The 10,383-nt window shown below is 40.4% G+C and overlaps 1 pseudogene; it reads left to right on the forward strand.

Annotated features, from left to right (window-relative positions):
* Positions 1–7,539: 7,539 nt before the first annotated feature.
* On the forward strand, positions 7,540–10,254 carry LOC119887772 (annotated as a pseudogene).
* The last annotated feature ends 129 nt before the right edge of the window (positions 10,255–10,383 follow it).

Below are 10,383 nucleotides of genomic sequence, written 5' to 3' on the forward strand. Positions count from 1 at the left end.
CTGTGAATCACATTTCATTGCTTTCTTGAAAACAACCACTAAAACACCATTTTATCCATGTTAACTATCCTACTATCAAACTGTTATATTTATGTTCAAAACCCAATATAACCCAACATTACTGTAAATTAAACTGAAAATTAAACTTTCTAAACATTTTAAATATACAAATAAAAAGAATATACACTTCTTATTAGGACATACAACACTGGGCGTCTGTTTTCATTCCCTGATGGCCGCTATGAAAGCCTTGTCCTAATAAGAAGTAGGAAAAGGGGCAGGTGAGGCAGAATCCAGAACATTTTATAATTGTATAGGATTCATTGTTCTCCTCCAGTTACAGAGTGGTTTACATCCCATCACAGGATGGTGTCACTTTTTCTTCCACTCTCTGGTCCTCAACCCCACAGAGGAAATATTTCCTCATGGAGGTGAAAAGTGTATCACCACCAGCCACATGATCAGATGTCCCTCATGGACACAATGAATGCTGGATGTCTGGACATATCTCCAGAACTGTAAACTTTTGTGCTGAACTACATGTAGGTAAAGAGAAATGTGTGAAGAGTTTTGAAATAGTGAACTCTGCGTAGTAAAAAGTGAGTTAGCAACAAACACAATATATCAGAGTTTAGGCTGGGCAGGAATAGCAGCTACAGTAACTAACTTCCCTAATATATTTAACCACTTGTAGTTGTTCTAAAACCACATTTTCCTAGTAATTTCTCAGCCTTAACTGCCACCGTGTGAATAAGGTCAGAGTGTAGCGTTTCAAGGGTCCTTGAAAATGAGACCACATGAATCTACTTTCACATGTAGCCACAATGTTCCACCGATGCATACCTTTACAGCTGCATAAATCCATGAGGAATGTGTCTCTGTGGCATCCTAAGCTCTTTCACATGTACTGTATGTATTGAAACCTCTTTAAGGAGTTGGCAGTTATCTGAACCATTTTAGAGAAGGAAAAACAAATACTATCAGACCCACGCTGAAGTGTATGATTGTGCAAATGATTTTAGAGTAACCTGAAGATTAAGCACTAGATTTTTCTGAGCATCCTCTGACCCTGCATGCCGGTGTCACTGTCAATGTAAAACCCAACCTTTGATTTTTATCCAGCCATTGGTCACATGGTTGTTTTATCTTTGAGATAAGCCATCTGCATGTTATGTAAAACACATTTCGCTCACTTTAAACAAGATCCATGATAAAAGGAATCTAAAAAGGACACTGAAAATATTGGTTCATGTTTATCATCCAAGGCCAAAGATCTGCCACAGATCGGCTTTAGTGCAAGTTTGCTTTGTTTTGTTTTTTGTATGTTTTTCTCAGGTAATTACTAACTGGCGGGAAATATAGTGCGGCAATACACGTGCTAACACAAGGTATGAATGTGGGAATGGCACAATAAATGCTTTATCTGGGGCTGGAGCAGAGTGTTTTCCCTCTGTCATATAACCCTAAACAGCAGTTATGAGTCAGTTTTTGCGCCTTTATAACATATTGCTGTTCTTGTAACAGTGGGAGCATTAGAGGAACGTGTCCTGCTAACAAGGAAACATACTGAACAGGCACTTGTAATGACCTATTCCTGATTCCCAGTAATGTATATTTTATTGCAGGAACAACACCAGGAAACTTCGCAGCTTTTCCTAGTAATTATATCTAGTAATTATATTTTTATGTAAAGCTTCAGTTTTATTGCTCAGCGAGACACAATATCAAGGCTGCAAAGCAAAGTGTGACATTCATGCCTTTGAGTCATTCACGCACTCTAGGAACTGTAAATATACATTCATGTACAGACACAATGTTTATGAGAGTTTCAACTGAAAACATCTGGATGAGAACAGTGACACTGAATCAAATGATAAATTTGCAGTGCAAAAAACAAACAAAACAATGAGCTGAAGGAAGCTGAAAAGCTCTGTAGAGCTGAGCCACAGAGTCGGGTAATCATGTTTTGTCAAAGAAAAACTCATATTTTTTTCTGTAGATCAAACCAAAAGCCTTTAAAAGTCTGGACATCTGTGTAATCAGTGACAGAGAGAATTCAGCTGTGCAGGGGAGGTACTTACGTGATAACTTGTCTAATTCGTTCCACATTTCAACAAAGAACTTTTATTCTAAAGCCGGTGTGCAGGTAGCAGTGCTTTTGATGTAGAAGCGCTGTGTGTGGGAATCAGTCTGGTTCATGATTTTGAAAATGGGGCATCAGGGCTCACAGGGTCAACCTCTTGCACACAGTTTGTCCCCTGGATCAATATTTAGTCAAAGTTAAGTAGGTTTGTTATGGGCATGTTTACTTGTAGGACACTGGGAGCAGAACAGCTGATTCTGTGGTTCTAGAAAACTGTAAGGCGAAAGTCTCATTTAGATCTTTTCCCCGGGGACCAAAATCCCCAAATCAAAAAAGTATTTGCATAACCTCAGATGTTCACTGTGTTTTTTGGGGGGGAGTTGTTCACCATATTATCCTTGTTTGCTTTTTTTCAGTTGCTGATTAAAAAAGAAAGACAACCTTCTATAGAGTGAAAGAAAAGAGAACACAGTTTGTTTGGTCTTTGTTGGCATGTTTAAATTTCTTCTCCTGTCACCTTGCACCCATAAGACCCAGCTGCTTTTCTAATGGTTCAGTGATCGCCGTCTTACATTCTGTTATCAGCTAATAAAGCTAAAGATATTATCTTTTAAATTTATATAGCGCTCTTCCAGCAATAACTATTATATTTACTGTAGACACAAATACTAAGATCTGCATAATTTCAACTGTGACCTAATCAGGCCAAACATCTGACAACAGTTAAGAGTTCCTATGATCTTGCACCATGTGAAGCTATTTAAGTCCTTACCTTAAGCAATCTAAAAGAAACAGTCTCAAAGCTGATATTGTACAGAAGTTTATATCCTGGCTGCAGAAATCTGCACACTTTGAAACTGGTTAAAGCTGAACTACAGCTCGACTGTTAAGGCAGTTTAGAAGCTATGTAGCTAAAGATGTGGAGGGGCTGCCTCCATGGCCTCCTAAACCAACGTTCCAAGTCTGGCCAAGGACATTTTTAATATATTTATCTCTCCCTCAGTTCTAGATGCTTTTCCACTGTCTGTAAGTGCTTTAATTCACCAAAAATACCTAAAGAACAAAAGATTTGCCCATGTGTTGCAGATTTGGGTTTGACCAGAAGGCACAACTGTTTATCACAGCAGTGGATGGAAATGTTACAGCAGTGAGTTTGGGGGACGTGCACAGTGATAACAGAAGTGGTCCAAGTATTGACCCCTGAGTTATTCCATACTTCTGCAGCTGAAGAAATAAAATAATAAATTAAACAAAAACAGGATGGGAAATAATCCAGGGTCATTCCAGAAACACTGTCCTCCTGTTTTAATTGTGATTGCCATGATCAATGGTGTCAAAGGCTGCATTACTGTCAAGAAGGACCAAAACAGAGCACTAATCAGTAATTTCAAACCTGACGGGCACTTTTCAAAAACCTGTTATCAAAGGGAAACTGTGCAAGTTGCTTCAGAACAAGTTTCTCCATAATTTCAGAAATGCAGAGCAATTTTAGGAGTGGTTTAAAATGCTTTAAATGAGACTGAAGGATGAAGGGCAGGTCCTTTCAGCAGACATGTGAGACGATGGCATATGCATCTTAAAAGCTGTCTGGTGAAGTTACAATATAGCTTCCAAAAAAGTAAAATAGCTTGTTTCATCTCCATTGCCCATGATTTCAGGTCAGGACTTCACCGTGTGAGAAATCTCTGCTTGCTTTAACAGATGATTGGTGTGGAATTCATATCGAGACGCGTGACATTACAAACCGGCATGTCTCTGCAGGGTCTGCTGGCAGAAAGTTACACAATTACGACAAGGAGTTTGTTTTATTTTTTGTTTTGAGAATTCAGCACCCTTTTTACTGGGGTTGAGCTTTTTGATTTTTTAGAAATCATACAGCTCATCATCTTTACTCCGGAAGAGTTGAGACGTCTAACATATTAGTTGTCAGTTGTACCAAGATCATCTTACATTTACAGAAAGATGGAATTGAGTGAGAAATCATATGGTAATAGAGAATATGGGGATAAATGGCTTTTCTACAGGACAAAAAACTTTAACACTTTATTCATGGTAGTGTAAAAACTCACCTAAACTTACTCAGCACCAGACATTTACCTGCCGATTGACTGCAGCTAAGCGGATGCTACCACCAGCATCTCCAATCTACAGTGACATTTTTATTGCCATTTCATTTGACAGTAAAAACGGAGACAGAGGTGAACAGGTTATGATGGGCCATCATGCTGCAGACAGATGGCCCCTACTCATTGGCTGTGACAAAGGCGTGTTAGCTATGACCGAGGGGAAGGGAGCAGAGGTCAACGGGTCAACGACTCCTATCGTGTTATCAAACAAAGTAAATGAAGAGAACAAGAGATATGAAGAAGCCAGAACCCAAACAGAGAGGTGGTTGACTCGGCAGGAAATCATAATATACACACCATGGCGGACGGCTGTCCCCTTATGTGTCAATGGCAAACAACAACTCAAGGTCCAACAACGTCAGGTCGCATGTTGTGGTCTAGGCTCTTCGTGTTTTGGCTGGTGTGAGACTTTGACAGACCGTTGGCGGTCTTTAGTCTGTATTCACTTGTGTAATCCTACATAAAGTAAAGGCAAAAGTCAATAAATGGTTTACGTCACCTTGCGTTATGATTACAGGTTGACCTTCACTAGGTGTGTTATGTTGTTGTACATTTGGGATTGTAATATTTTTCAAGAATGTAAATGTGACATCATTCTTGTACTTATAAAACCCAACAAAGGTGGTGGGGCGTTATGTAATCTATGTCAGTGCCCAGTGCGATTTGCAGCAACATTAACACAAGTTGTCTTCTTGCGTAAGTCTCTGGCATTTTCTACTGACACAATCATGCTTTTTTCTCCCTGTCGTCGGGCTGGTAGTTGAACTCAGTGGAGACAGTAGAGACAAGGAAATCACAGAAACACAGAGAGACTACAGTAAAAATATACAGACAAATTAACAACACATATCAAAGTGATTTACTACAAGGGTCTCTTATCTGACTGTCCTTGACAGGCCTTCATCTCAGGACAGTTAGTTTCTATTCCCCTCCTTCCTAAGGCAGCTGCATAATACCCTACAGTATAAAGTCCTCTGTTTCTTCACTGGTCTTACACACACTTTGTCTTACATTCTGCAGATTGGTTGCACTCTGTATGTTTGAATAAAAAGAATAAAATCTTTAAATTCTTTATTTCGGAAGACTCACTAAAGGACAAATTCTTATAAAATGATAATGCATAGGCCTATAGTCACATTATATAAATAAAATACAAACGGTCTACTGACAGTATACTATTAAGTGAACGCTAAACATTTTTTTAGTTTTATAATATTATACTGATACAGTAATTTATACTTTGCTACTTCTCCAGGTTGTGGATAGAGTCTCTGCAGTGGGCAGATGTAGCTTTAACCAGACGCAGGAGGCCAGTGTGCCAATAGGTGCTCCTTCTAGCCGCCTCTCTTCCTGAGAGCAACACGTTCCCCTTGTTCTGTTTTACTAAAGTCATTGTTATAAATATTGGTTAGTAATCTTGCTTACATAAAATGTGGAGTGGATTTTGTGGGTGGTGCTGGTGTATCTTGTGTCCATCCCCCGTTCAAAAAGTACACAATCACCAATCACAGTAAAGTTTTTTGTGTGTTTTAAAAGTTGTCTTCAATATTTTTAAAAGCTTTGACAAAATTTTGAGGCCCATGACGAGTGACCAGATACTAGGGTCTTCACTTCCCCCACCGGTTTCTCACGATAGTACACAAGGAGAAGGAGCACACACATGTAGTATTAAAATATACAATAAATTGTTAAACTCTGTGTGGTCCTATTTTTTTCATTTAGGAGTACATGTACTCCTTGGGAAAAACCTTAGCGAGCTAACATCATGTTTAAAGGTAACAACAGTTACCTACAACATTACCAGTTAACATTATAAGATTAGGATTCTGCACTTAGATATCTTTCTCATTACCCACAGTCATACGCTGTAACCGACTGCAGTGTCTGCCATGTTTTTGTTTCAAGTTCAGCCCTCTCCAGTTCAGTTAGCAGGGACAAAACTCATTTGCAGACAGCCAACCTCTCATAGTCCATTTCTACTGCATCTCCACATCCCCCCCATGGTACTGACAGCTCCACAAAACACACAACACAGCATTTCTGACCTTACATTAATGGTAGATCTCCTGAGGAACAACATCGCTGAATCCCAGTATCAACACTTGCAGACTCATGGATTTTGAGGCACGTTCACGGTGAAATTAAACATGGTAGATGCAACTACAAGGAAAATAAGTTTACATGTGAGTGTATGATGCTGTTTAAAAAAAAAAAGAAATAGTACACTTATTATTTGAAAATGACCTCTCATCCACTCTGTATAGCAAAAGCCTGGGATACGTTCAAATCAGACAGTCGGTCCTTTCAGTGCCTCTGCCATAAGAAAGTAAACAATGTAAAATAAAAAGTCCCAAAACCACAATTGTATGTAACATGTTTTGGTGTTGTCAATTTAACTTGATGTGTTATTACACTTGAACACAAAGGACATGTTGGATCCTCGCCTAACCATTTAACTAAGGCATAGGTGACAATGATGAAATAAAAGGACCATTCTGCATAATTTAATTCTTTTCATACTTTAATTACATTTTTCTGGTGATACTTATGTACTTTGAATGCAAGACTTTTACTTTGTAGTAAAATCCTTTTTTTCCACCACTGGAACAAGAACATAAACTGTTCTCACAGGAATCTTGTGACCTACATGATACCCAAAATGTCAGGCTCTAGTCCCATGAGTACAACGTGGAGCCTTAAAGAACCAATCAAAAGGATGTAGTGTTTATTTCTGACTTAATGAGTTGTAATCTGCCTCATTTACATCATAAACAGGGTGTGTCAATGAACTTACTATGTCTTACTGGCAACAAGAGCAAAAACACACATCAGGATGTAACTTATTTTATTATGTAAAGGAGAAGAGGTATAAAGTTGCCTAAAACAGAAAATACTGAAGTGAGCACCTCAAAGTTGTACTCAGGTAGTTCCAGTATGTTAGGCTACATGGTAGCATGCGTTGACTTCACATGTTATGCTATATCCACTAACTTTTGGCGAGAACAGGCGCAACAGACAGACACGTGATGTTCAAAACAAAATGTTTCCCAACCTGGGTCACTCTACAATAAGCTGATCAATGATTGCTGAATGGATGTTTCAGTGCCCATACTTTCCTGTTGGTGGACTTGGCTGATGTCAACACTAGTACTGCTTCTGGAGGCGGGTGGATGAAATATATTGCCTTTTGTTGCAAATTACTTGAAGGTGTGTCCACCCAGCCAATGAGGCTGCAGCATTCACATGCGTCATCTTGACCCAGGGGTGGGGTAGGGTGGGGGGGGTTAGGGCGTATTCTGGGGCTATAATATAGCCGGCAACTGCGGCTTGCAATCACAAGTGGGAAGAAGACTCAAAGGGTACTCCAAACCAGAACAAGAAACACTAGAGAAGACACCGGCTTGATACTATTTGACATTTTCAACAGCTGATTCGACGTTTTTGCTGCTTTGGAACTTGTGCATTTACTACTTTTTTATTTTTTTTACCTCACCAGAAACTTATACAATTTTTCCCAATGTTTCCAGAGGCAAAGAGCGGGTGAGTACACTTTTGAACAGACTGTACTTTCAGCTTTCCTCTTCCCATGCTGCTAAACCAGACGCTGAACACAAGACCCCTTCATGAGCAGCTTGGACTGCCGGTCAAAAACGTACTGGGAATGTTGGCTGGGGGCCAAATAAACATTAGATAAGCCTTTCGTGGAATTAAACTGTCTTTGACAGTTTTTAAGGACAGGACATTTGTTCTGATTAAACTATTATTAATAACCTGTTATGTGGCAGTATGTGGTGACTTTAACTGTATGGTGTTAATAAAGCACCATACAGTTATCTGTAGTTTTACAGAGTATATTTATTAATAGCACATCTTTAGGGACCAAACCATTAATCCATGCTTAAGTGAGGGTGAATCTAGCAGTTTGTCAAATTAAAGGGATTATTCAAATTACAAGGGATTAGTGTGTACATTTCAACTGAGCAGATAAAAAAGCACCATGTCACCATTCAAGTTCATGAGGCATGATCCTGCTGTGACTCTGCAGGAATGTGCGTGTGTGCCTTCAAAAGTCATATCCTTATTAGTAGTACTTCTCAGATTAGATCTTAGATCTTATCCTGTAATCTGATAATAATGATCACATCACATGTTGTGTAATGAATTAGGAGGCAAAGAGAGGTGAATAGGGACTCTGGAAAAAGTTGGCATTTATGGAGTTTGACAGCAAAAGAAGGAAAAGCACATAAGATTTTTAAAATTCTTGTGGTCACTTTTGTGCATTATCCTCTTGTAACATCACTTTCACGTCATTTAAAGATGAGTTTAACTCTATCTAATAAAAGCTTTTTATTGATTCCTGCTTGATTTACAAACCGGGTCATCCTAACCCTCTTTTCATGTCATCCAGCTACAGCTACGAGGACTGCAAGGCCACTGCTGACTGGCTGCTGGCCCAGACAGACATACGACCTGCAGTGGGCATTGTTTGCGGGTCAGGGCTCGGAGGGCTGGCTGACATGTTAAAGGACCCGGTAGCTTTCAACTACAAGGATATCCCCAACTTTCCACAGAGCACTGGTGAGTTTAACTACCAAAAAAAACTTTCAGTTGCTGACTGGTTTTCATTTATTGTTGACATTAAGTCATTGGTTTGTGTTTTTTGCAGTGCACGGACATGCAGGTCGGCTCGTGTTCGGCACCTTAAAGGGGAGGCCGTGTGTTTGCATGCAGGGGCGCTTCCACTTGTACGAGGGTTACCCAGTCCAGAAGGTGAACTGATTACATCAAGGAGCAAATTTCCATAAAAATGCTCTAAATACTGTTCCGCTGCTGAAAGATCCCCCTGCATGGCTAATGGTAATGTGTTTCCAGGTTACGCTGCCCATACGTGTCTTCAAGTTGCTCGGCGTGGAGACGGTGATGCTCACCAACGCAGCCGGAGGTCTCAATCAGGACTTTAAAGTGGGAGACATCATGATCATCAAAGACCACCTCAACATGCCGGGCTTTGCTGGCAACAATCCACTGGCTGGACCCAACGATGAAAGGTGTGTGTGTGTAGTCTGTACATTCAAAGATGGGTTTCCTGCACCAGGTTCATGTTGCAAATAATATTAAATCAGCTGCCACAAAGAGAAAGTGTCACTATGGAAATACCTCTTACTTGTCTTTCTGGAAGAAACCCTGAGCCTCAGGTCTACTCCAGCCTTTGCCCTCATTAAACCTTCCTCCTGTCCCTCGCAGGTTCGGTGTACGTTTCCCCTGCATGTCTGACGCTTACGACAGGGAGCTGCAGCAGCTGGCCATGGACGTGGGACAGGAGCTCGGCTACGGAGACTTCCTGAAGGAGGGTGTGTACTGCGTGCTGGGTGGACCCTCGTTCGAGACCATTGCTGAGTCCCGTATGCTGTTCAAACTGGGCAGATGCAGTTGGTGAGTAAAAAGTGAATATTAGTCACCAACACAAAATAAAAATATGGCTACAGTACACGGCAGCAATGATATATATAAAAATGTACCTGTTAAAAGCTGCATTATGTAACTTTCATGTGAAAATACACCTGATATTTGCCCATATTTACTTCACCCACAAACAGAGATAAATCAAAGCTATAAAACTAAATACAGACTTCTAAACTGAAGGGCAAAGCTGGACTCATTAGCAAGCTTAGCTCTACAGTTGATATAAACATCAGACCTCAGCCGGCGTGACATCATATTTTATGGTTTCTCTACTGAAAATACACATTATTTATTTTTCACATATGTATCTATCCTGGTATCTTTTATCAATTTTAAACGGCCTCTTTTCCTCTCCAGGCATGAGCACAGCCCCCGAGGTGATTGTGGCGCGTCACTGCGGCATGCGTGTCTTCGCCCTCTCGTTGATCACCAACAAGGCGGTGATGGACTACGACAGTGAGGAGAAGGCCAATCACGAGGAGGTCCTTGAGATGGGCAACCGGCGAGCGGAACAGCTGGAGCGCCTGGTTACCACCATGGTGACCAGGATCGAGCACAACAACAACAACTACGCCTAAGAGACGCCAAGGCGCTACCTCAGGAGCACTCTCGCTAGCCTTTAACAATAACTGGAGGAGACTTAAAAGTGGTTATGGTTCACATTTAATGCTATTGTACCGAAGAAAATCACTCTTACTTTATTATTTAGGT

Source organism: Micropterus salmoides, unplaced genomic scaffold (genome assembly GCF_014851395.1).
Source record: "Micropterus salmoides isolate LMB-PRFRI ecotype aquatic unplaced genomic scaffold, ASM1485139v1 Ms_hic_scaffold_4321, whole genome shotgun sequence".
NCBI classification, from domain to species: Eukaryota; Metazoa; Chordata; class Actinopteri; order Centrarchiformes; family Centrarchidae; genus Micropterus; species Micropterus salmoides.